Here is a 24958-nt window from a genome sequence, read left to right as displayed (position 1 = left end):
AAAAGCATCACTTTAGAGCTGATCACTTATGCTTTGACAAATGCTGAAGACTGGCATTATCTTTATTTTTAAATGGCCTATTTTTTTTGTAAGGGCTTCTGAAATCTTACTGATGGTACACTACCATCCTCGCTTCATTATATTTGAAAAAGTCACTTGTCACACTGATATATGAGAGACATGTTTTCGGAAAGGTAAATTCTTCTCAAACAGACTCATTTAGTTTAGAAGATAAACTTTCCTGAGAAAGTGGTTTATTCTTTATCCTGGATAAGCTCTGTTAGGTTGAAGATGGTAATGGCTTCACAGTTTTATCTCAAATTGTAATTGTATTTATATAGAAGTATATGTAACTGTATAGGACCAAAATTTGGCTAAGACAAAACGTGAGTATGGGATATAATCAGAATTATTTGTTTGGTGTATACTATTTTATCATGTATATTTTTGTAAATTGCTGAGGAATAAGGATTGTTTCTTCATTTGTTCTTTTTTTTATTTTTTTTTTTGGTAGCACCTCACTAAGTACCTAGAAAATTATAAGTGCTTAATAAATACTAGATGATTTATTCTTTCAATCTTATATTTAGACTCGATTATATTCAGGACACTATTTCATGTACACGTTAACTCTTCTTATTGGTGTTTCTTATAAAAGCATTCATCTGGGCATATACATACACAGAACTTTCAATTTGCTCCAGCTGTTCTGGCATCCTCAATCCTTGCCAAAAGGGGTCAGGGCAGGATTTCTTACCACATAGTATCTGATCTATGATATGGCCTCTTTATCTTATCATTCTAACTAGTCACTAAAACAGAGACAACAAATAAAGACAATATAACAAGTGGAAAATTGGTGAAAATTTACATTTAGATAAAAACAATAGCTAACATTTGCATACTATTTTAAGGTTTGCAAAGGTTTAAGAATATAATCTAATTTGATCCTTGCAGACCCAGAAAGTAATTGCTATTGTATGTAATCTTCATTTAAAGTTGAAGAAATTGAGACAAAGTGTTGTCACAACATGGTGTCTAAGTCCAGACTTGAACTCAAGTCTTGCTGACTCCAGGTACAGTGCTCTATCCACTGTGTGGCCCAGTTGCCTCAGCTATTGAGTATGCGGGCCGGACTATTAATGTAAATCCCAGTTCACATTTAGGTCATATTATGGTTTAATCATAGTTGACATTTACATAGTCGTTTAAATTTTACAAAGCACTTCACATTCAATATTTTTGTATATCACAGACATCCTGTGAGTTGAGTTCCCCTCCTTTTAGAGATGAAACCATTGCAGAGATGCTAAGTGACTTGCCCATAGTGGCACAGTCAGTATACCCAACATCTTTCATCACTCTATGCTACCTCCAAATGATTTAGAAAAAAACATTAATTACATACTAAAATAATCATATAGATCCATGACTTCATCTATATAGATATTCTTCCCATCAAAGTATATTACAATCCATTCACTCCTATTCATCCAATGGGACTTTTCCCTTTGTCTTCTCATAAGTTTTTCACAGGGAGTAAACTCAGTATGCTGAGGGTCTTCCTCACTTTCTTGTGTCCACACATTCATACAACACATATTTGCATAATAGCTCAAATACATATAATTAATACTCAGCATCATGTAGGAAAATATTTTATATTCCTGAAGCTGAATTAGATCACTATAAAAAGAAAGTTAAATTGATTTTGACATTCCCTCTCATCTCTGAAACAGTATAATTCTTAAAAGTCTATAATTTCTGTCTCTCTGTCTCTCATGGTCTTAAATTCTTAATACTGACATAACTAAGTGCCATAATGGATAAGATTCCAAATATAGTCAAAAAATTTAGATTCAAATCTCTTTTGACACATAATAGCTGTGTGATTCTGGGCAGGTCACAAGTTTGTGAAATACATGTTTTCTCATCTTGATATTTAACTCGAGCTCTGTAAGCCTCATTTCCCCCCCCTATAAAGCATAATATGAGTTTTGTCTCATTCACAGAATGGTTTTTTAATCAAACAAGATGATTGATGCCAGGTTGTTGTTATTGTATGTATATCTGTAACAGAGAATCATAGATAGCTACGTGCCATGACCAAACATGTAAAATTATTAACTTAATGTCTTTCAGCCTAAACAGGATGTTTGCCAAGGCTAAGAATTCAATGGAAATTCATGCTAGAATTCACAAACTACTCTGGCAAAAAACCAATTGCATTAACAGTGAACCAGAAAACAGAAAACAAAAAGGAAATCATAGCAAAAGAACCACCCACTGCATTTGGAAGGAGAATTTTTTTCAGCAACTTGACAAACCCTATTTATGAGACAAAATGTTAAGCTAGAATTAAGACTTTTAATATTTTAGGTTGTTTTTTTGATTTTACAATTAAGTTGCACTTGAGTAGAATTTAAATAGACTACTGTTGTATGTCAATGACAGTCTCTTCATTGCTAATCCATGAGACAGGCTCTCTTAGCTTGTTACATCATGCTCATTCATTCATCCATTCATAAAAAACAGATCTCCTGGGGTTCCCTCCCCCTCCTGTTGGCTGAGTGAAGCAGCAAAACAAATGGCTTAAGATTAATCTTGATCTGGACTGTCATGGAAGAGATAAGCAGGCACATCCCAAACCTGACCTCATTCCAAAAGGCTGCAGAAACACAGGGGTGGAGCCAGAGAACCGGGGAAAGGATTTGTATCCATTCATAAATGGCAGGTCCTAGAGCACTTCATGTCTATTTGGCTTTGAGTGAATGGGCATTCACTTATTGACTGGACCAGGAAAAGTTGGACTGGTCAAGACCACTGAACCCCACAGTTAAAGAAGAAACCATAGGAGAAGGGAGTGGGGAAGCAAAACCTATGATTTCATGAGCATAGGTAATTCCAGAGTGAGGAAACCCCTTCTACTCATAAAGATTAGTACCTTCTCTACACTAGATTGTATTAGAGAGTTGCATTAAATTAGCTGTCCAAGGCCACAGAGCTGTTCAGGGCCATAAAGATAACTGGTCAATCATTCAGTTGTGTCCAACTCTTTGGGGCTTCATGAACCATGGTATATCAATATGTCCATGAGATTTTCTTCACAAAGATTCTGGAGTGGTTTGTCATTTCATTCTCTAGTGATTAAGACAAACAGCAGATAATTAATTTGCTCAGAGACACAATTAGTTAAGTTTCTGAGGCTGGATTTGGATTCACATCTTCCTGACTGAAGGTTCAGTCTTCTGTCCAGTGAGCCACCTATCTGCCCAGTAAGTAACTACTGAGAATATGATCACTTAAAAACTACCTTCTTTTCCATGGGGAAAGTTTGATCTTTTCCCAGGGAAATAGTCAAATGAAATCACTTGCGCTAAATTTACTATAAGTAAAGTTGTTAGTATAGCAGTATATAACATATACATATATGTACATAATATATATGTGTGGGTAATATATATGTATATGTGTATATATTTATTAGTATATTCTACATATGAATGCACATAAACATGTTTGTATATATGTATACACAACAATAGTATATAATGTAACACAATTGTGTGGGAACACACATCTGAAATCCTTATTCTGAGACTGGGAGACCTCTTGAGCTCAGGAGTTCTGAATAATAGTAGAAAACTAAGTTTGGCATTAATATGGAAAGTATCAAAGAAGCAAAGACACCAAATTGCCTAACGTTGGAAATGGAACAGGTTAAAATTTATATGACAACTAGAGTAGGAATAACTCGATGAATAACTCCTACACTTCTACTTTGGATGAGATACAGAGACACAATTTTTAAAATAAAATTTAAAATAGTACATTATCTCAATTGTTTTAAAGCAAATCATTGGCCCTTAAAGGAGGAAATATGGAATTCTGTTATCTCTTTAATAAGAAAATTTTAAAAATTAGTATCAGTGTTTCTACTGGGATTATATCCCAAGAAGATCTTAAAGGAGGGAAAGGGACCCACATGGGGTCATTATGTAGAAAAATTGCCTATGGATATGTTTTGTAAGTAAAAAGCTTTAATAAATATATATTTTTTTAAAATAAGCATCAATTTGGTCCACTGGATTGTAAAAAAGACAAGATATAAATGGTCTCAGAATTAGCAGAGGCAGAAAATCACTTCTGTTCCTACTTGGGGTGACCTTGTGGGAGCTTATGGACTAGAAAAAGCTGACAAGAGTAGGCAGAACTCAAATATCCAAAGGGAAAGTTCACATAAAAAAGATCACAGATGCATTTTGAATGAGTTGCAAAATGAGTTTCACATAATGATTGAATTGCACCCATAAATGGCATCAACTAGGAAGGATCTTATATTAGAAAATTAGTTGGGCCAGTAATAATGACAGAAGACCATGGTTGAGAGCATCACTATGTTTTTAGTTACCCAAGTTTGAGTCTTCTGAGTCATTACATACTCTTACTTTCATTGACTGATGGACTATCTAATCAGGAAACAAGTTTAAATCATTCTTACTCCACAACAACTCTCATGCTTTCCTTTCTCTTTACTTCACTCTCATAATCACCATACTAGTTTGGGCTTCCAACAACTCTTGCTTGGGTTTTTGCAGCAACTTGCCAATTGATCTCCTTAGATCCCAGCTTCTCCTTTTTCTCCAACTCATCTTTCACATAACTGTCAATGTGAGCTTTCTAAATAAGAGTTCTAAACACGGAACGGTACTCAACAAACTTCAGTGACTCTCTATTGCCTTTAGGATCAGACCTGTATTTGGCATTTAAGGGCCCTCATAACTTGTCTTTATTGTAAAATATACTATATTTACAGGATTATGATTCCCCTTCACTCTACAATCCAACCAAATTAGCTTAATTATAGTCCTTCATAGATGGCATTCCATATCCCACCATGCCTGGAATATAGTCCCTCCTTATCTCTATCTCTAAAATTTCCTAGAAAAATTCAGATCAAATTATATGCCCTATAGAAGGCCTCTCCTGGCCTCTCCAGATAGTGTTTCTCCTGAGATTAGTTTGTATTTACTTCTATTGGTGTATGTCACTTCCTTCAGTAGAACATAAACTTCTTGTATTCTGTTGGACAGAGACTGCTTTTTATCTATGTATCCCAGGGGCAAGGCACATATAAGGTGCTTCATATGTGCTGACTAATTGACTGTAATATATGGTTAGCTTAATTGCTGCATAAATTGTTCATTGTATTAAACTGAGTAGTTTTTCTATGGTGACTTTATGGGAAAACTTGGACAAGAATTGAATAGAACCAAGAATATATGGATGTCGTGTTCTGTACCATGGAAAATAGTATAATCATCAATATTATCACTATGACAATTACTAAATAATAATTATATAATACTTTAATAACAATTAAAACAAACAAATAACAAATTCTTTTAGATTTTTTAAAAGTGTTTCATGTATATTATCTATTTGGAACTTCATAACAACTCATTAGTCATTGCTATCATTTCCATTTTTACAGGTGAGAAAACTAAGGATAAGAAGTCACTAGAATTTCTTGAGGTCAAACACTTAATAAGTGTTAGAGGTAGCTATCATTCTCAAGTCTTAACCTCAAGTCTAGCCCACTATTTACTACATCAAGTTGTCTGCTTAAGCTTAAGTTATATGGTAATGGATCCATGGAAGTGCTAGTGTGAATTAGCAAATGGCTCCCTTCAATATTGATTGTGGTGTTTGGGATGTAATAAAATGTGTCCAGATGGTAGGACTCAAAGAAAGCAACCACATGCATAGAGATCATTAAGAAATAGATGGCTTCCAAAGGAGAATCATGAAGTCAGAGAATCTCAGGGGTTTTCTGAAGTCAACTGACTGAACCCAGACTCTAGTGCTATCTGTGACATAGTCCAACTGCCCAGTCTTGGCTTGAAGACATCCAACAAGGGATCCATGATCTCCCAAGTCAAATTCTTCTCCCATGCAGGCTTAATCTCTTGGGCAACCATTATCTAAGTGTTGCTCTACTAAGCCAGCTCTCCTCCTGACTAACTGGACTTTTCTTTCTTTGTCTCAGCTATTCTCTCATCCTAGAGCTAACACTAGACTTTACTTGGGCTTCTTCCCCCTATTAATGAAGTACCCAGGAGAGCCATGCTCACTTCACTCCTGGCTCAGCTCCTGATTCTCTGGACTCTCACCTTTTTTCATTTTTCTTTTATATATTATTCTGTATACATATTGTTAGTACATGATTGTATTCCCCATTAGACTGTAAGCTCCTTAAAAGCAGGGAATGTCTTTTGCTTTCTTTATATCCCTAATGCTTAGCACAATGGCAAACAGTGGGTGCTTTATAAATACTTATTATCTCCCCTAATTAAGATATAAATTCCCTGTGAGTAGGAACTGTCTTTCTCTTTGTTTTTTGTTTTTTTACTTGTTTACTTTGGCATCTGATTGGTATTATGTGCAATACCTTATGTATGCTTAATGCTTAATAAATGCTTTCTTTATCTATCATATCTATAGAAAATGAATGGCCTAGAAATCAATTGATAAACCATGTCAGAAGGAATCAATCTACTTTTGAGCCTTGATTCCACCACTTACTCCCTGTGTTGAACTAAGCAAGTCACTTTATATCTCTAGACCTTGGGTTCTTCAACTATAAAAGAGGAACAATATCTACCCTAAGACTTGAATGAAGCTCTTTGAATGCCTATGGGAAATCCAAGAGGAGATCATTATGGTAAGGTTGTAATTGACATTAGTGGAGGGATAACCTGCATCTAAGCAACAACAGATCCTTGAATTGCTGAATTAAGGCTGATAAAGTACTGAATTATCTGATCAGGACAATTATAGAATAAGATAGTACACAAGAAGGTCTCTGGCAGCTAATAATAAGGTGTTGATTGCAGTATAGTTAAAGCATATAAAAAGAGTGAAGGAAAGATCAATGAAAGCTGATATCTTTAGGGACAGCAGTCATAGCAGAGGGAGGTCTAGAGCAAAGCCATGAAGGATGGATGGGAGATATAAAAGTAGAGAGGAATGAAGAGAGCTATTAACTTGCAGGGGAAGTCTGGGAAGCTAAGATAATTGTACAAATGGTTAATTCAAGTCACAGCTATTATCTTGCATTAAATAGCATAAACATCAGAGTTTTCTAAAACATGTCTCTCTCCCCAGCCATTTAGGGAGAGAATTTAAGCAATGTCAGCTTCAGTGAATATTTTAAAGAACAACTTCTACACAAATCCAAGAGATATAAAAAATAAAAATAAATCAACAAAATCTATTTAAAAAAACTGATATTAATTAAGTGAATTCATATCACCTTAATCAGGGCGGGGTGGCAGAAGGACAAAACCATTACCAAGAAGGGCTGAACCATTTACCAGAATTTATTAACTGAACACATCTGGTAATGGTCATATTTGATAGCCAGATTTTGCCTTTCCTGGCATGCCGCAACAAATTAGGAGAAAATCCATGACTCCTCCATGGTCAGGTTACAGAGTGACACTGCTCTGAGCAGCTCTCCAAAGCTGTCACCATGCCTGTGTTCCAGACCTTTCATCTCCATCTGAAGCAAAGGAAGTTGTGGGAATGGACTGGTAATTGCCATGGCCAAGGCACTAAGGGCAACAGCACTACCCATTCCCTTACCTCTTTGAAAGATAACCAGGATCCATCAAAGCTAGACATGGAAGTTAAATGGTAGAGACAAGGAGAGCTTTCTACCATTATTTTTGCTTTTCCTTTTCAAACCAATTACAGTAGTGTAGCAGTATGATTGAACCATTTGGAATCAGAAGAACTGATTGTTGAATGCATGATCTTGGACAAGTTACTAAAGCTCCCTGGGTCTTATTTTCCTCCAATGTAAAATGAAAAAAAAAGTGTACTAGGTGACCATGAACATCCCTGTCATCTCTTAAGTCCCACAATCCTGTGGTGCTGAACACAAGTACAGCAATTACATTGTTTCACATTTAAGATGTCTGCAGATTGTTGCAAAATGGCAGTGCATAAGATTGAGGAAGTTCAACGAACCAAACAAGGATTCATAATGTTATTAAAGGAAGCCATAATTGCAAGTCCCATTTTATTCTTTTACCTAAGGTACATAGTAGGCATCTAATAAATACTTATTGATTGATTCTGAGTGAATAGCAAAGTAAAAGATCTAATACATCAGCTTCCCAAAAGTTCTGGGAACTGAACTTCTCTCACATAATACCTGTATCCATTGATCTTAGGAAGTCACATCTTTTCATTGTCAGGATCGGTCCATTCAGTCTCTGTCTATTCTGATAGAACGAAAATTTCCAGATACAATTTGTAGTTTTGGAGCTACAAAGGACAAGAAGACCCTGCATTCACAGTTTCTAGATTTTACATACAAGGTAAAGTCAGATGGGGTCAGACCAATTATCAGACTATGAAATCATTAAGTTTTACCTAAGTCTTTTTCTTTTTCTTGTCCCTTTTTTACCTGGTTACCACATCCTACATGGAACCTTTCAGGATCTTACAAGTTACTTATAAATGAAAACAGAAGATTATGCATTTACTAGATATTACACCTTATGCTAAGTGTTGGGGATAGAACGATGAACAAATAAGTTAACCTATGAATTCTATTCCACCATTACAATAACAATAGCCCGGTTTCTGCCCTTAGTGGGATATTTATTCAAAGAGAATACAATACATATGGAAGAGAAATATTTTGACCAGGGATGAGATAGGGTTTGTGGTTCTGGTAATAGAGCAATTGCATGATCTGTCATTAAAATAGTAGTATTGATTTGATTATTCTCATAAGAGCTAGAACTGAAAAGGAGTTTAAGGGGATAAGTGGTAGGGATAAGGGAAGGAGTAGAGACTAACAACATGGAAATAAGGAAGCCCCTAAGTGGTATGGGAAATTGGTAAAGATTCACACTAGAAATATTGACTTCTTATTAACCCGAATCCAAGGGGATTGGGTCCTGGATTAGAAAGAGAGACTACAATACTAGACTATGTCTGACATTACACTGTACCATTCCCACTACCACTATTCACCACTCTTCCCAGCTTAATCTCTGCTCCTTGTTGAAGTATAAAATACTCTCTAGTTCCTTTACCATCCAGATTTCCCTCTTGTGGAAATTCTACAGTTAATCCATATTTCTCCTAAAATATGTCACTCAAAACAAAAACCACTACTTCAGGTATGCTATATTGAATGGAATAATACTCACTCATCTCCAATTCTCCTCTCATCTCTCCACTCCACCTCCCCTGTTCTTGGAGTTTTTTCCCAGTCTGAGTTTCTGTATTTTTATTTGTATATTTCCTGACACCCTCAATGTCTTCTTAAAGGGAATAAAAAGTTATTTTTGTAGGGATCTAGCAAATATGTGAATTCTAACCTACCACCACACTCGCAGTCATCCACAATGGAAAAAGAAAACATGTTCTTATTTCCCTCAAAAAAATGATTTTCATTCCCAGCTTCTCAGAGAATATGGTAAACAACAAGAAGAATAACAAATGGACCTTGAGGAAGGGTAACCAATATTATGATGGTTGCTTTAAGCATCATAAAAGTCCATCCAATTCTAAAACCTAATTTTGTAGGCTACTAAAATTGACTCACCGATGTAATTATATAGATACTAGGTGTGTTCACTAGGAACTGAGTCTCCAAATAGCATTTATAAGGAAAGAAAAATATAATAAATTCAAGAGCCAAGAATGGAGTTTGCACTTGGAATTTTAATATTTAAGATGAGATGCTTCCAATGATGTTATTAGCAAAAGTTATACCATAATTTTGGGGGGGAGGATTAAAAAGAAACTAGTACCTGGTGTTAAAGGGTTATTTCTATTTCATTATGATTCCTGTCTCTGGGCATTAGACTACAAAATGAGCATGCAGCTAAATGGAACAGTGGATAGAGTGTTGGATATAAAATCAGGAAATCTGAGTTTAAAACTTTCCTGTCTATATGACCTTAGGAAAACCATTTAATCTCCCTGGACCTAAGGTTCCTCATAAGTGACATGAGGGAATTGGATTCAAAAAGGAGAAAATTTGGAACACAAAAAACTTTTGAAATGAATGTTTAAAATTGTCTTCATATGTAATTGGGGAAAAATAAAACACTATTTAAAAACACCTTCTAAAGTCTTTCCCAACTCTCAATTCCAATTACAGAGGTAGTTAGGTAGCATTATAACGCACAGAGTAGTAAGCCTGGAGTCAGGATGACCTAAGTTAAATAGTATCTGTGTGAACCCAGATTAGTGACTTGACCTCTATCTGCCTCAGTTTCCTCATTTGTAAAATGGATATGATGATAGCACCTACCTCTCAGGGTTATTGGAGTGATAAAGAGAGATACTATTTTTAAAGCATTTTGCAAACTTTAAACATTATAAAAATATTAGCTATAATAATAATAATGATAATTACTATTATATATTAATTTCTAGTGCATCAGATTCTAACATGTTTAGTGAATCATTAATAGGAAACTGCTCTGAGCTGGAAGAAACAGGCATGGAAATTTACAGTTCAGAAAGTGAGACAAGGAACTATGCAAATAACTACAACAAAAATAAGATATGAAAAGTATGTAAGAAGTATAAATGAAGAACCAGAACAGTTCAAGGGAAAGAAAATCATTTCTGCCTTAGGGGAACATGGATAATATCAAGGAAGGCCTCTTGATGAAGGAACTTTTTGAGCTGGGCCTTGAAGCATAGACTTCAATTCACAGAAAGGACATATACAGAAGCATACACATAGAAAAATGAATTAATAAAGATAAAGGGATGAAAAAGTTTAGGACATGCTCACAGAATACTAAATAATGTAGAACACACAATATGATAAGTGTGAATAATGCTGATAAGGGTGGAATCTTGGTAAGAATCAAATTATAGAGAGCCTTGAATGCTACGCTAAAGAGTTTGGATACTATTATGAATGAAATTGACAAATATTGAAAAGTTTTGATCAGGGAATCAGTGGTGATTCATCAGTGGTACAGAGTAAAATAGATGAGGAAGATAAGAATATATTGAGGCTCTCTTCAAAAATGTAGGGAAATGATAAGGAAACCTCAGGAAGATGGAGGTTAGTCTAAATAGATCTTGGATGCCTGTGAAACATGATACTATATAACAGTTTTTTAAAGGGCCTTAAAGCCATATTATTTGAAAGGAATGGGATCCCTGTGAAAGGAATCATGGGCTACATAATGATAATGATATAAGATACATTGGAACATGAAACAATAATGGAAGAGAGAACATATCTTTTTATTCACATGTCTATATATATGCATATTTTACATATATGTATGTATATATATCCAATTATTGTCAATGACAGTCAACAAGTATATTATATATACATGCTATCTATCCCATGTAAATGTATCCATTTTTAAAATTAATTCAGGCATAGGTAAGAGGTGGAAATGAAATCACTAAAGGAGAGGTAGAGCTTATTTGGATAAACAATAAGTTTATGAAGCTCCATGAATAAAATAACACTTGTAGAAGTTTAAGTTAGTCTTGAATGGAAGAGCTGAAGAGAGCCAAAGAGAATTTGGATCCCCAAAGTAGAGGTTTATATTAACATGATATATATTGTATGGACCTAGTACATATACCTTGCATGTATTTTCAATCAAAAACAGTTGAAAGCTCATTTCTTTGTTCCATAAAAAGGTACTTTGTATAATTTCCCCACTGATATTAAAAACTGATGCATCAGCAAGTGAGAGGAAATATTCCATTCATCTTCAAATCTTTACAAGAGTTTCCTTTCAATTATTGGGGAAAAGATTGGGGGGGAGGTGGCTGAAGATTCTGTTAGTAACATTTATATTGTCGTTCCCATCAGAAGATAAGCACCTTAATATAGAAACTGTGTATATCTTTCTTTGTATCTTCAGTGCCTTTGTAACCAGATATATTACTTGACATAACTTGACAATAAGTATTTAACAATTTTTTTATTATTCTGAGTGATAATTCTGATTGATTCTGATCGTCTCAATTGCTTCTGTTCTTACCTTAGTTTGTTCACTGAATGGACTGAACGCTGAGTGGATTAGACATAAGGTCCAATCCCATCTAAACTCTATGAATGACTAACTTGTTTACCTGTAGAGACAGGCCACTGATTTGTTTCTCAAAATTCTTAGAAGTTAAATGTTCTGGAAAGCTTCTGAGGAAGGGATTTATTTCTAGACATAGAACTATAAATTTTTAGCTAAAAAAAGAATCTTTAATGTCATTAAGTCTACCCCCACTCAATTTATACATGATATAATTGAGGTCCAAAGAACAGAATTGACTTGCTTGCAAAGACAAAGAATTACTCAGGATAAGAAGACCTTAGTCAGCAAAGATGAGACTACTATACTTGTTTCTCCTGGGTTCTAATTTATGGTAAATGTTGAGCAGGAATAGGAGGAGGAACCGGAGAAAGCAACTACTTTAAAAAATGACCCACAACATTGTCAGAGAATCTTACCCTAAATTTTAGTCCTTCCCTATCGCCCAGTTTTAATGGCAATGAAATCTCATTTCTTTGCTCCATAAAAAGGTTTCTTTTTGCATAATTTCCCTGCTGACATTAAAACTGATGCATCGGCAAGTGAGATAAAATCTTCCATTCGTGTTCAAATTTTTACAAGACTTTTCTTCTAATTATTGAAAAAATCTAAAGGGAAAAAAGTCCCATCTGTTAGTGATGCTCCCCAGTGGAAGTTAACGAGTTTTTTGAGAAACTGCCTGGCAGTATAACTATCTTAAATGTATGTAGGATTGCCAATCCAGTTTTTTTTAATCTAATTGGATTTTTAAAAACCCTTAGCAACACTTTCAGATTGCCATTTGCCATTCACTGTCACTAAATGTGGAATTTATTGTCCATTTTTTGCATAATTCCCCAAACCCTTCCAATCATCACTTTGCAAGAAGAAAACTCTGAGGACCTTGAAAGAGACTTTTTAAATGTATTTACATTAAAAGAAAACCCTCAAATATAATTACTCCTCTTCCAAAAATCAACAATTAAACAAAAAAGAAATGTTAATTACTTTGCTTTCCATACTAAAGATATCCCTATATGTAATCAACAAATAGTCACTTTTTATTAGAATATTTGATTTTTTCTTTTAGTATCTAAAGAATACCTGTTTCTATTTATATTGTCAAATATTAATAATTCATTTATTGCCATAAATTTGTTTTTTTTTATTTAATAGCCTTTTATTTACAAGATATATGTATTGGTAACTTTACAGCATTAACAATTGCCAAACCTCTTGTTCCAATTTTTCACCTCTTACCCCCCCACCCCCTCCCCCAGATGGCAGGATGACCAGTAGATGTTAAATATATTAAAATATAAATTAGATACACAATAAGTATACATGACCAAAACGTTATTTTGCTTTACAAAAAGAATCAGACTCTGAAATATTGTACAATTAGCTTGTGAAGGAAATCAAAAATGCAGGTGTGCATAAATATAGGGATTGGGAATTCAATGTAATGGTTTTTAGTCATCTCCCAGAGTTCTTTTTCTGGGCATAGCTAGTTCAGTTCATTACTGCTCCATTAGAAATGATTTGGTTGATCTCGTTGCTGAGGATGGCCTGTATTGCCATAAATTTGTTGTTCCTTTTGGTCAAGAATAATGGATACAGTCAGATAGCAATTTCCAGAGTGGGATTAGTAATATGATCTAAAACAGTCATTTCTTAGGCTTCTTGTTTTAGAAAACCTTTGGGTTTCCTAAATCAGTTTAAGGTATACTCCAACAAAAGAGCTGTAGGGATGAACAGGCACACAAGCAAACCTCTGGGTAGGTGCTAAACCTGCAGCATAGGTATCACAGATAGAGGCAAAAAGCCAACACATCCCAGTCTTTTAGCTTCTGAAACTCTACTGAAACCCACTGTGATAATGTGGCTATTATTTATGTACCCACAAGTTACTTTTTGGTTGTCTTTTTTTTTAGTTATCATCTATGAATTATAGAATTAATGAAGATCTCTAACTAATTGTCCCCTTATTTTCTTTGATGTTTCTACTTGCCCTCAACAAATTAATTCCGGGATTTATTGCTAGATCCTTGTTTATGGCAATGTAGGTGGTACAGTGGACAGAGAGCCAGACCTGAAATCAGGTCAGGCATCAGATATTTACTAACTGTGTGACTATAAGTCACTTAATGTAAAATGGAGATAACAATAGGATCTGATAATATCTTAAGAATCAAATGAAATAATATTTGTAAAGCACTTGGAATGGTGTCTGAAACATAGGATGTTCTTAATAAATTCTTGTTTCCTTTCTAGGAAGACCAGACTATGGGAGAATCTATATGGACAAAGTATGTGCAAATAATTAGTGTCCATTTATACTGAGTTGTTAATAAGGTAAAAGTAATCACAGAATCAAAGATCTAGAACAGAATGGAACCTAGAGGCCATCTAGTACAATTTTCTCATCTGACAGGTGACAAAAACTAAGGTATAAAGAAATAAGTTTCATAAGGATAGTGTCAGAGGCACCTGCTCTACTACTGTTGGTAGTGATGGTGGTGGTAGTAAGGGGAGTTGTTGGAGTTGGGGGAAATTAGATGGGTTGTGAGGGAAAGAAAATAAGCAAATGCATTTCAAATAAATTCAATTCAATAAGCATGCATTAAGTGCCTACTATGTATACACAAGATACTGTACTATACAATAATGATCCATGGACAAAATTTTAAATGCCTCCTTCCTTCAAGAAACTAACTTATAGGGAGCAGGGTTAGGGAAAAGGCTCAGAAGCATCAATAATCAATATTGTGATGATGAAATAAGCAAACGATCCTAATTTGAGTACAAGTTTGCCCCCATACAAAAGAAGTACAATTTAGAAAACATCCCTTTTTGATCTGGGCTTAGTTTATCTTGCCAAATGTCACTAAGTGGAAACTGAGGGGAAAATAGTGAATATACTGACTTATAGGGATCCTAATGAATTGTGTGCATTTTTTTGTTGTTGTTGTTGCTATTGTTTAGTCATTTTTAGTCATATTTCACTCTTTGTGACCCTATTTGGATTTTTTTGGCCAAAATATTGGAGCAGTTTGCCATTTCCTTCTAGAGACCATTTCACATATAAGAAGGGTTAACAGGGTGAAGTGACTTGCCCAAGGTTCCACAGCTAGTAAGTGTCTAGAGTCAGAGCAGAATTCGGGAGGATGATGAGTGTTCCTGACCCAAGGTCTGGCACTCTAGTCATTGGATCACTTAGCTGCCCCTCTGTGTATGCTACCAAGATTTATAAAAGAACAAAACAATTCCACAGGTCTGATGAAATGGCAAAAACATTTACAAACAAAACGCAGCACAACATATTTTAAACAACCTCTAGAATGTTTTAGAACAAAAGTGATGATAGATTGAAATAATGCTCCACGTAGTTATTTATTTAAGGAAAGAAGAAAATCAAAGAATTTAAATATATTTCATAAAGATGAGTTATTGAATCTAATGACTTTCTCACTTGTCAAATACCCACCACAAGAAAATATATCCTTTAGGCTAAATGATCTTTTGTAACATGATGAGATTGGTAACAAAACTAGTCTGAAAATATCACTCTATTGGTTAGGTAACTTTTTGTTATTTGGTATCTTTATAATAATAACTGCATTTATAAAGCACTTTTAGATTTGCAACATGTATCAAACTGTGCATATCCTTTTTGTTTGTTTGTTTGTTTTTTTTGCAGGTTTATTTGTTCCTTTATTTGAAGGCAAGCTGATATCTGAGCTTTGTTCAGAAAACCAGCTTCTATGGTTTGTTACATATTCTAATATGAACTGACTGAAGTGAGTATTTCTTCCCATATTGCAGATCTTTTTTTTTCACATAATTCTTTTTTTTTATTATTTAATAGCTTTTTATTTACAGGTTATATGTATGGGTAACTTTACAGCATTAACAATTGCCAGACCTCTTTTCCAATTTTTCACCTCTTACCCCCCACCCCCTCCCCCAGATGGCAGGATGACCAGTAGATGTTAAATATATTAATATATAAATTAAATACACAATAAGTATACATGACCAAACTGTTATTTTGTTGTACAAAAAGAATAGGACTCTGAAATATTGTACAATTAGCTTGTGAAGGAAATCAAAAATGCAGGTGGGCAAGAATATAGGGATTGGGAATTCAATGTAATGGTTTTTAGTCATCTCCCAGAGTTCTTTCTCTGGGCATAGCTGGTTCAGTTCATTACTGCTCCATTAGAAATGATTTGGTTGATCTCGTTGCTGAGGATGGCCTGACATCAGAACTGGTCATCATATAGTATTGTTGTTGAAGTATATAATGATCTCCTGGTCCTGCTCATTTCACTCAGCATCAGTTCGTGTAAGTCTCTCCAGACCTTTCTGAAATCATCCTGTTGGTCATTTCTTACAGAACAATAATATTCCATAATATTCATATACCACAGTTTATTCAGCCATTCTCCAACTGATGGGCATCCACTCAGTTTCCAGTTTCTAGCCACTACAAAGAGGGCTGCCACAAACATTCGTGCACATACAGGTCCCTTTCCCTTCTTTATGATCTCTTTGGGACTGTGCATATCCTTTGATGCAGCAGTGTTACTACTGGGCTTATATCCCAAAGAGATTTTAAAGAAGGGAAAGGGACCTGTATGTGCCAAAATGTGTGTGGCAGGTCTCTTTATAGTGGCCAGAGACTGAAAACTAAGTGGATGCTCATCAGTTGGAGATTGGCTGAATAAATTGTGGTATATGAATATTATGGAATATTATTGTTCTGTAAGAAATGACCAGCAGTTTGATTTCAAAAAGACCTGGAGAGATTTACATGAACTGATGCCCAGTGAAATGAGCAGGACCAGGACATCATTATATACTTCAACAACAATACTATATGATGATCAATTCTGATGGACGTGGTTCTCTTCAACAATGAGATGAACCAAATCAGTTCCAATAGAGCAGTAATGAATTGAACCAGCTATATCCAGTGAAAGAACTCTGGGAGATGTCTATAAACCACTACATAGAATTCCCAATCCCTCTATTTTTCTCCGCCTGCATTTTTTATTTTCTTCACAGGCTAATTGTACACTATTTCAAAGTCTGATTCTTTTTGTACAGCAAAATAACTGTATGGACATGTGTAAATATATATATATATATATATACATATATATATATGTATATATATATATATATAAATTGTATTTAACTTATACTTTAACATATTTAATATGTATTGGTCAACCTGCCATCTGGGGGGAGGGGGGAGGAGGAAGGAGGGGAAAAGTTGGAACAAAAGGTTTTGCAACTGTCAATGCTGAAAAATTACCCATGCATATATCTTGTAAATAAAAAGCTATTTAAAAAAAAGGTTTGCAACATGTCTTTTCTTATCAATCTTTATATCAAACCTGGAAAGCAACTATTATGAGGAAAACTGGAAAAGAAAACTATTATGGTTTCTCCCCCCTCCCCTTTTTTTTTGTTCTTACAAATGAAGAAACTGAGGCAGAGAAAGATTGGGTGACTGTCTAGGATTACACAGCTAAAAAATGTCTGAGGCAGGATCTGAATTCATTTTCTTGCCTTGATATCCAGCACTCTGTCTACCAAGCCACCTAATTAGCATTTTTGTAACTCTTAAAAGTTTTCATATATCATCTGATCTTTACAACATTAGGAGGTTAGTGTTATTTTAGAAATGAGAAAACTGAGGCAGAGAGAGATTAGGGGACTTGTCCAAGGTCACACAGTAGGTATGTGAGGTAGGATGTGGACCAAGGTTTTCCTGACTTTAATTCCATTGCACTAAAAATTCATTTCAAAAAACTGGTTGCAAGGACTTTGAGAATTCTTAGTTGTAGTTGTTGTTGATGGTGGTATTGATGATGATGATGACAGTTGCTTTTTATGTAACACTTTCAAGATTTGCAAATCAATTAAATATCTCCTTTTATTCCCACAACAATCCTTGAAGGTAAGTGCTGTTGGTATCTTTATTTTGCAGATGAGAAAATCATGCAGACAGAGGTTAGGTCAAACAGTAAGATCCTGAGTTTGGATTTGAACTTGGGTGTTCTTGGCTCCATTTTCATCATTCTATCCTCTGTTCCCTGCAATTATAGTATGATGGTTCAAAATCTGACTTTCAAGATCAATTTTCTCTAAAATTTAAAAGAATTCAGTGGGTTAGTGAGAAAGGATCATGGACCAGGGACTCTAAATCATTCTTTGTATTCCAAGCAGAGACTGGCTAAAATACAACCTAGATTTTCCATCTCCTACAGTAATGATTTCTCCACCAAATACCAGGCACCTCTCCAAATAAAAGGGTTAGCTTGAAAAATGAAACTGACTGATGTGCCATTTCAATGACTGAGCATGGCCCTGAAGCTAAGGAGAGAAAATGCACCTCCCTCCCTCCTTTTCAGAGCTGATGAAATTTGGGTATGGGATACTGCATATACTATTCAAATGGGTAATGTGTTGGTTACTTTTGATAGAATTTTTTCTCTTCCATTTTTTTCTTTGCTACATGGGACATCTCACTGGATAAGAAAGTGGGAGGGAAAAAACCGGAAATAAAAATATCAAAACAAAAGATACCAATAACTTTTTTTCAGTGTTTGGTTGGTGATTTTGCTTGATATCTTGGTGTTTTGAAAAGAATGATGATTTTGGAGTCAGAAAATTGGGATTTTAGTCCTAGCTCCATCAAGCAAATAACTGTGACTTTAGGCAAGATAACAACAACAATAATAACATTTCTATAGAATTTTAAGGTTTGCAAAGTGATATATGCATATGTGTGTGTGTATATATTTATGTATTAACACACATTTAAGTATAACAAGAATCTTAGAAAGAGATTATCCTCACCTTATAGATGAAAATACTGAAATAGAAAGTTAAAGAAACTTGCCCATTATCACACAGCTAGTCAATGAGAAAGGATTTGACCTTAGGTCTATTTGGTTCCAAGCCCAAAACACTCTTTATTGGGTCACTTAGCTAATTGATTCCATCTCTAATCTTATTTCAGTTTTCTTATGGGAAAGAAAGTGGTGGAAAAGAGGTATAGTATTATTAGCCTTACTTAACTACAGAGCTATGATAAAAATCACATGAAATAATACAAGATAATTTTCAAATGTTTGTAACTACAAAGTATAATATACATGTCGATTATTATCATTATAACTTAAGATTTGGGATACCATCCTCAAATTCCTGAGCTTCCCAGAATTTCAATGGCTCAATGCTGACTGAATCATTTACCAGCTCCTGCTAGAACCAAAGGTTTTTTTTTTAATGTCACCATTTATCATTTTTGATGAAGACACAACAGTATCTGATAAAAAAAAGAACTCTTACTTTTATCAACAGCTAAAAGAAAGCTCTTTGTAACATAAAAATACAACTTGTCAAAGAACTGTTTTTGTTCTTCTATTAAATTCCTATATCAAGATAGCATCATGATACTGTAGATTTAAAGATTAAGTCAACAGAACCCAAGCCTTGGCAGGTCATACTAGACTGAAAAGGTCGTGACAACTAGCCCAAGTATAAACAATATGTCTAGCTTCCAACAACTAGATTAAGGAGCAAGGAGACAAATCATTCAGTCACATTACCTTGCTATAACTATAATGCCCTGAGCACCAGGCCTGGAGTCAGAAACACTCATCTTCCTGGGTTCAAATCCAGCCTCATAGCTATGTAACTCAGAGAAAATCATCACACCCTATTTGCCTTGCTTTGTTCATCAGCAAAATAAACTGGAGAAGGAAATGGCAAGCTACTTCAGTACCTTTGCCAGGAAAACTTCATATGGGATCACACAGAATCAGACACAACTAAAAACTACTGAACAACAACAATTCACCATTATCATTATTACTAAAAACATAGAGGGCTAAAATCTATTTTTCAGACTCTCTTAAATATAGGAGATTAAACAGAAAAATCAGGGGTTCAATCCTCATCATTTGCATTAAGCAATCTTCAGAATGATATAGGTTCTCCTTCCCTTCCCTTATGATGCTGCATTGTATTTATGGGCACACTGCATGTATACATTCATTTTACTTTCCATTCTGTTAAACTTTTTGGCACTCTGTTGCCAATAACAAATTCATTGATTCAACAAGCTTTTCTGTGCTTGATGTTATACTAGGCCCTGGGTTACAAAGATAAATGGAAACACATTCAGGGAGATACACATCTGGCTAGTGGTCCATAGGGAAGCCATCAATAAGGTTTTATGTTTGTCCAAACTGAGTTCTCCAAGGGAGTAAACTCAACCTGTCCTTTCTCTTTTTCCAGAAGATAAAACAATATTATCATTTACCCAGTAGGGGAAAAAGAAAAAAAAAACACCTCACCAGCACAACTAGTATTTTATGGGGAAAATGCAGATTACCACACATTTCTCCTTTATAAGGCATCTCTCATTAAGGCTTAAAAAAAACTCAGCTCCAGAAATCCCAAAATACACATTCCACCATGTTTGATCATGGAACACACAGAGAGAGTTGGATGTTTCACAAAATGCAGCATGGTTAAGAATTGGGCAAGGACAAAGGACTATCAAACTGTGACCCAGCAGTGTTTCTATTGGGCTTCTATCCCAAAAAGATCATAAAGGAGGGAAAGGGACCCACATGTGCAAAAATGTTTGTGGCAGCCTCTTTGTAGTGTCAAGAAACTGGAAACTGAGTGGATGCCCATCAGCTGGAAAATGGCTGAATAAGTTATGGTATATGAATGTTATGGAATATTATTGTTCTATAAGAAATGATGAGCAGCATGATTTCAGAAAGGCCTAGGACTTACATGAACTGATGCTAAGTGAAATGAGCAGAACCAGGAGATACATGGCAACAATAAGATTATTCTGATGGATGTGACTTTTCAACAATGAGATGATTCAGGCCAGTTCTAATTGTTTAGTGATCAAGAGAGCCATCTACACCCAGAGAGGAGACTGTGGGAACTGAGTATGGATCACAACATAGCATTTTCACTCTTTTTGTCGTGGTTTGCTTGAATTTTTTCTTTCTCATTTTTTTCCTTTTTGATCTGATTTTTCTTGTGTAGAAAGATAATTGTATAAATATACATGCTTGTATTGGATTTACTATACATTTTTATCATGTTTAACATATATTTTTTACTTGACATTTAGGGGAGAAGAACTATGCTCAAAAAGTTATCAAACTGTGCATACCCTTTGATCCAGCAGTATTACTACTGGGATTATATCCCAAAGAGATTATAAAGAAGGGAAAGAGATCTGTATGCGCACGAATGTTTGTGGCAGCCCTTTTTGTAGTGGCTAAAAACTGGAAACTGAATGGATGTCCATCAGTTGGAGAATGGTTGAATAAATTGTGGTATATGAAAATTATGGAATATTACTGTTCTGTAAGAAATGACCAACAGGATAATTTCAGAAAGGCCTGGAGAGACTTACATGAACTGATGCTGAGTGAAATGAGCAGGATCAGGAGATCATTATATACTTCAACAACAATACTATATGATGACCAGTTCTGATGGATCAGGCCCTCCTCAACAACGAGGTCACCAAATCATTTCTAATGGAGCAGTAATGAACTGAACTAGCTATGCCCAGAAAAAGAACTCTGGGAGATGACTAAAAACCATTACATTGAATTCCCAATCCCTATATTTATGCACACCTGCGTTTTTGATTTCCTTCACAAGCTAATTGTACAATATTTCAGAGTCTGATTCTTTTTTTACAGCAAAATAATGTTTTGGTCAGGTATACTTATTGTGTATCTAATTTATATTTTAATATATTTAACACCCACTGGTCATCCTGCCATCTAGGGGAGGGGGTGGGGGGGGTAAGAGGTAAAAAATTGGAACAAGAGGTTTGGCAATTGTTAATGCTGTAAAGTTACCCATGTATATATCCTGTAAATAAAAGGCTATTAAATAAAAAAAAATAAAATAAAATAAAAATTTCATCTAGGAGAAAAAAAAAGACATTTAGGGGAGAAGGTAGGGGAAAGGGGAGAAAAATTGGAACACAAGTTTCTCATAGGTAAATGTTGAAAAATTATCCTTTCTTATGTTTTGAAAAATTTTTTAAACTTCAATAAAAAATAACATATAAACAGAATTGGGCAAGGATAAATGAAAGAGTGCATTGCCATTAATTTTGGTGCAGCTGTCCCTCCAATCAAAGGATGCAAAAAGGGCTCAACTGTTAATAATTCCACATAGGTGAAACTCTATGGTAACTCAAAAGCACACACAATGACAAGAACACTCTTCCCCCTTAAAAGGCAGATGTCTTGGATTGTGTCTGTTCATGTGTAGTAATCTATGAATGTAAAACTATACATTCACTTGTTATTCAGTCATTTCATTTGTGTCCAACTCTTCATGATCCCCATTTGGAGTTTTCTTGGCAAAGATACTGTAATGAATTGACATTTCCTTCTTCAAATCATTTTATAGATGAGAAAACTAAAGCAAATGGAGTTAAGTGACTTGACTGGGCTCACATTGCTGATAAGTGTTTGAAATCAGATTTGAACTTAGGACTGACTCCAGATACAGCACTCTATGTGATGAGCCACTAGCTGTCCATACACTGTAGGATATGATGCCAATTTCTCTGCCTCCATTATCTTTTTCTTTTTTTTAAGAATGAAAGGAAAGAGAAAGGATGCTTAATAAAACAATACAAATATAGCTTCTCAAAAATTATGAAAAAACTTAGAATTATAATTTCATAAATAGAAGGGATATTAAAAGCCATAAATTCCAGCACCTTCATGTGACAGATAAGGAAATTGAGATTGACAGAGCTTGAGACTATTCACTTAATATTCCCCTCAAGCCTTATCTGGACTTCAAAACCAAGACTCTGCCTCTGTCTCATACTGGAACTTCCTTCAATGTCTGGGGATTGAGTATCCAATTATTCCTGGGACCTTCTTAATTTGGCATGTGATTGCAAATGCCTTCCCTCATCTCCTATTGGTGAGATCTTCTTGGAATGTCTAAGTGGGAGATGGACACAGGTCAGCTTTACTCCCCTACTGCTTCTGTCCTCCCTTTGCAACACCCCATCCCACTCCTCCTGCTTTTCCGTTTTCTTTATATGAGCTTCCCCCATTAAAATGAAAACTCCTTGAGAACAGACTTTTTCTTTCTTTTTACTCATATTTGTATCTGTGGCATTTAGTACAGTGCCTACCATATAATAACTGCTTAATAAATGTCTGTTTCCTTCATTGCCTAAGGTTGCACAGATACTAAATGGAGGAGCTAGGATTCAAATCCAAATCATCTGAAAGGAAATCCAGTTCTCTTTCCATTATGCAATGTTTGAACAAATGGTTAGAGAAGTATGAAGAAAGGAACTGTGGACACATCCCTTATCCCCACGGTAACCCCAAACAACTCTGTAAGTCAATAAATTATAAGTGGATTGACAATAGATATTGATGGAGAAAGCTTAGATACCAAGACTTCCACATATAATGAAATTGCAGATTAGGGGAAAATTATCTTTATTGAACCTAGTGATGGTAAATCATTGGTTGTTGTTTCTGCTGTTGTTTTAAGTAGTCACTTGGGCTCCGGATCTCTTAAACGGAGAAATAGTCATGAGGATAGCAGGTCCAGAACCTAATGTTTCAGCAAATACTAAAAAACTCTGATGGATAAGAATAATGGGAGTAGGATGGAAAAAGCATTACTAATGAATCAAATGCTAAAACAGAATAAATGCCTTATATTTTCCAATGCAGGGAGATGAGAACATTATCAAATCTTGCTTTGTCCCAATTCTGAGGAGGGGTAGAGTCTGATCTATGAAATAATGCTAACAGGTTTTTAAATGTCATTCAGAGAGCATGGAAATATTTGTATGAAGCTAGATCATGATGTTCTCAGGCTTGCTTTCCTTTTCACTGTGTCCAGATTTGGATAATCTATTCTCCATCCTCTGAGAAAAGTACTTAAGCTTCAATAAAGCAATTCCCTGTCAAGAAAGGCATTCTGCCATGACCGATGGAAGACTGAGTCCTTTCACCAAGAATGTTAAGTATCCTGTCTAGTCCCAATACTAATACGCACACACACAGATACACACACACACACACACACACACACACACGCAAATTTAACCTTTCAAGGTATTTTTTTTCTCTAAAAAAGTATATTATTGTTGAAAAATATTTCAAGTGAATTTAAAAAAAAATTCTTGCTTATTTCCATTTTCCTCAGTGATTGACAGTAATATATCAGGGAACAGTCTTGAAGACGGGAAGATCTATATTCAAATTCTCAGCAAGCAAATCTCAGTGCCCCTAGTCAATGTTCAAAGACTATATACTTTGGAGGACAAGGCCATACAGTGGAAAGAGCTCCAGCCCTCAAGTCAAACCATTTGCATTTAAATCTTTTCTTTATTTTTACTATTTTTGTGCTCTTGAGCAAATGACTTTATCTTCCTGGGCCTCAGTTCTCTCATCTGTAATATGAGAAAGTTTAAACCAAATTATTTCTGAGGTTCCTTCTGGCTCAAGATTGATGGTACTTGAAAATACAGACAGTATTGGTGGAGGAGACAGTTTCCAAATGGGGAGTTCCTTATATTGTAAAATCACAATTCCCTTCTCCATCCTGAAACACACACACACACACACACACACACACACACACACACACACTTATACACATACTCCCACTCCCAAACACACTTAAAAAAATCAATCAATACTGAATGTCATAATACAGAAACTACAGAGGTCATCTATACCAATTAATACCTGAACAGAAATAGATTCAGTTTAATGAATGAACAGTTGTCATTTATTAACTTTGTGACCTCC

The 24958-nt window shown here is 35.0% G+C and overlaps 1 protein-coding gene across 1 annotated transcript in view; it reads right to left on the bottom strand.

The window, feature by feature from the left end:
- The window catches only part of KCNMA1 (potassium calcium-activated channel subfamily M alpha 1), an 887197-nt gene that overhangs the window by 432787 nt on the left and 429452 nt on the right, over positions 1 to 24958 (bottom strand).

Source organism: Sarcophilus harrisii, chromosome 2 (genome assembly GCF_902635505.1).
Source record: "Sarcophilus harrisii chromosome 2, mSarHar1.11, whole genome shotgun sequence".
Taxonomy (NCBI): Eukaryota; Metazoa; Chordata; class Mammalia; order Dasyuromorphia; family Dasyuridae; genus Sarcophilus; species Sarcophilus harrisii.
Note: the sequence above shows the minus strand (reverse complement) of the source record. Positions and strands in the feature narration are given on the sequence as shown.